Here is a 4,227-nt window from a genome sequence, read left to right on the forward strand (position 1 = left end):
GTTGATTTGTTTGTCAAACTTGAAGTCAGAGTCTAAAACCATCCCGAGATTTTTACCAGACTGCTTCAGATATGGCTGAAGAGAGTCCAGGTTGACAGGATCAGTGGCGGCAGTTGATCTAGGGCTAAAGACAATGACTTCAGTCTTGTCATTGTTAAAACTTCAGACATTTGAAGCTTTCCAGGCCTTAATGTCGTCCAGACATTTTAACAGCGGATGAATGGAGCAAACACTTGCTGGTTTCACAGGCAGGTAGATCTGGCAGTCATCAGCATAGCAATGGAATGAAAGAACATGTTTCCACAGGATGGACCCCAGTGGGAGCATTAGATCAGGGGTGTAAATCCCACTTACAAAAGGGGACCAAAATTAAATCCTTTTTCAAACTAAGGGACAATTTCAGAATCTACATTAACTCAAGTTAGATATTCAACATATTTTCTTGGTTGCAGGTTCCTCAACAAGAATTGTATTGGTCTCATTTGACATTCTTTGTTGCACTTTTGACATCGTAATCAAAGATTACTAAAAATAAATAAAGTGAATAAAGTATTTTACATTTAAAATATCATATTGGGGGCCAGATAAGATGTCAACGAGGGCCAAATTTGGCCCCCAGGCCTAGAGTTTGACACATATGCATTGGATGATAACTTTGTTACAAGGTAAAAACAGCAACAAAACTAACACCCATCCAGCCATTATCTTTTACCCACTTCCTCCTTTTTGGGTATGGGGGTCACTGACGCCCTTATCGAGCATTCACTGTGTGAGATGCGGGGGACACCCTGGACAGGTCACACTCACAAGACCATCAAAGGGACACAGAGACATTCTCTCTTCACACCTACGGACAATTTAGAGTTACCAATCAGCCTAACGTGCATGTTTTTGGTCTGTGGGACGAAACCTGAGTACCCAGAGAAAACCCATGTATGCACAGAAATCAGTAGTGGGATGTAACTAAGTACAAATACTTCATTACTGTACTTAAGTATATTTTTTGTGTATCTGTACTTTACTTAAGTAGAGTTAAATGTAGGTACTTTATACTTTTACTTCACTACATTTTACATCAAGTATCTGTACATTCTACTACACTACATTTCTATAATGTGTTGCATTACAAGTTACATTCATGTTGCGGCTTTTTTATTTGTTTGTTACTTTGAAAGTAACCGATGGTGAGAGGGGAGCTGGTCCATTGAATCACTGCAAAGTGAGCAGGTAACGTTAGTCCCCGCCTTCAAGAAGAGCTGGGCCAATGACATATTCTAGTATATATGTCACTGGGCTGGGTGCACCTGCAGCACCGCTAACACACCCAAAATGTATTACACCACAAGAGAGTCAGTCAGAAGATACGCTCCACCCATGGCCTTATTGAAAGACTGCTCAGTACAACAGGACAGATTCTCTCTCCCAAAAGAACCAGACTGGACTCAAAAATCTTTGAAACCAACTTCTTCTGAACTTGAACAAGAAATTCTTGCTACAATATTAAAATGTATCAGTTCATGATGTTAGGAGACAAGAGATGTCTCCAAATGTATCGACACTCAGGTCCAAGTTTTAAAAATGCTGTCAGGAAGTTAAAATATTGTTCAATATTGACCCATTTCAAGGTTGAATAGACATATTTTAACTAGAGTTGAAATATCAGTGGAAATGATCAGAGCCTGTTCCTTTGTCACTTGTGTCTAATGCTCCTTTTCTCAGGCAGACAACTTTTACTTAAACGTGTTTACTGCAGTTAAAATTACACATTGGTTTTGTTTTGTGTCAAATAAAAACTTTCAAAGGTATAATCATTCATCTTTCTTATTTTGATTAATGGTATTTAACTCTGCAGGTCATCCCTGACATTCTGACACAGAATCAAGTCCAAGTGTGAACTGTGTCACAGAGTAAACACAATAAAAAAAACCCCATGTTTTATCTGCAGCATTGATCATTAAAATGGCTCAACACTATTAATGTATTACAGAAAATATACATACGGTACACAGACTTAAAGATATGTAGACCATTGCATTAGGTAATACATTCAGCAAGTACTTTTACTTTTAATACTTTAAGTATTTTAAAAGCAAGTACTTATTTACTTTTACTTAAGTAAAAATGTTAATATGGTACTTCTACTTTTACTAGAGTACATTTGTGTCTGTTTATTTGTACTTTTACTTAAATACAGTGTTTGAGTACTTTCTCCACCACTGACAGAAATTTCATGCAAACTCCACCAACAAAGGTCCTGGGCCAGGATTTGAACCGACAACCTTCTTGCTGAGAGGCAACAACTCTACCAACTGAGCCACTGTGCTGCCCAACAACCAGATCATGGATGACCCTGGCAAAGCCTTCAGGCGCATTTAAAGTAGTATGTCACAGAGCTGCACCTAGTTGGTGAACAACCTTCATGAAGGAGTCATCATGTTTTCTGATGATCAGGGTGGTTTTCAGTTTTCTAGTGTGTGACACAGAGGTATGCAGTCCTGTCCATTGAGTTTTGAACATGTACAAAATCCTTGTCTCAGGGTTGTCAATGATATCTATCAACCTTTTTACATCCATCCAATTATCCATCCATCCATTTTCTTTGCTTGTTCCGAAGTCGGGTCGCGGGGGCAGCACCTTGAGCAGGGAGGCCCAGACATCTCTTTCCACCTCTTCTGATAGGATTCCAAGGAGTTCCCAGGCCGACCGAGAGACTTAGGGTGCATTCACACCAGCCCTGTTTAGTCCGCTTTAATCGAACTCTAGCTCGTTTTCCTAGAAGTCCGGTTCGTTTAGGGAGGTGTGAACGTGCCATCGAACTCTGTCACGGAACAAAAAGGCGAACTCTGGCCCGGGCTCCGCAGGACAAACAAACACACATTTCTCTGACCTCATATGGAGCCGTCAGCTGACTTGTGTGGAAACACAATATTCTCCATGGTCTTCTGTCTCATCTTCTGCTCATGCTAAGTCCATTTTTGAAAAATGACAAAATATAACTCCTAAAACTGCTAAAACTTGATGCCACTTCATTTTATTTTTATTTACAGAAGAAGAAGAAGACGTGTCTTCAGAGGTTTTTGTGTTGTTTATTTCAGTAGTTCTTGGTGCAGCGCCCCCACAGGCGAGTGGGGGAACAGGTTGGTTCAACAGGTTGACTCGACTGCACAGTGAAGTGTGAATGCAAACGCACCAGCTCAAATGTAACAAAAGCTCATGAATATTGGTCCCGAACCGAACCGAGTCTACCGGACTATCTGGTGGACTATCTGGTGTGAAAATGACCTAGTCTCTCCAGCATGTCCTGGGTCTTCCCCGGAGTCTCCTCCCAGTCGGACATGCCCGAAGCACCTCCGGCAGGGAGCATCATTAGCAGATGCCTGAACCACCTCAACTTTTTGTATCCACTTTTTTGTATCCACCTAATTATTTTGTGGACATCTCCAACTCATCTTAAGAGTGTATTTTAATGGTTTACCTTTATTCTAACAGAAAATATATGAAGCAAGATCTAAAGTCCTGCTCTGAAATTCACATTAATAAATAATAATTATTGAAAAGCTGTTCTAAATATTTTCAAAATTGTACTCCAGCGGATTAGAAACTGAACCAAATGATATAGTATGAAAACATATATCCATTTCTTGACCTTAGATATTGTTGGACAACAAAATAATGTCCATGAACAAGAATGTGGTTTTCCAAGCTTCACTGGTCAAAACTGTTTTTGTTTTTTTCCACCTTTGATTTTGTCCAGTGTTAAATAAACCAAACAGGACATGGCTCATCATTTTGTCAATATGTTTTGCATGTTACCACAGATCCATGTGTATAAAAAATAAAATAAAAACATATTTTTAATAAGATTAAAAAAAAATAATAATAATTTTTATGATTTCAGGTCTTGGGACAAATATGTCTGCAATACTGATGATATGTTATTTGTTTGTATATTGCATATGTACACTATTTAAGGTACTGTAAATAAAGTTGTGATATACTATGGTGTTAGCAACAGTATATACTTCTGGACAATCAACCATCATTGTTTTTTGTTGCTTTCATTATGTTGTATACTGTAGTTATAATTCAAAATTTACATATTTGATGATAAATGACAATAATATTGATGATATAAATGATATATTTTTTGACATATTCAGTGCTAAATATGGTAGACTACGATGTATGCAATAAAAGAAAGAAAACAAAATAAACACTAATGTTTAC

Source organism: Nematolebias whitei, chromosome 20 (assembly GCF_014905685.2).
Source record: "Nematolebias whitei isolate Nwh7 chromosome 20, NemWhi1, whole genome shotgun sequence".
Lineage (NCBI taxonomy): Eukaryota > Metazoa > Chordata > Actinopteri > Cyprinodontiformes > Rivulidae > Nematolebias > Nematolebias whitei.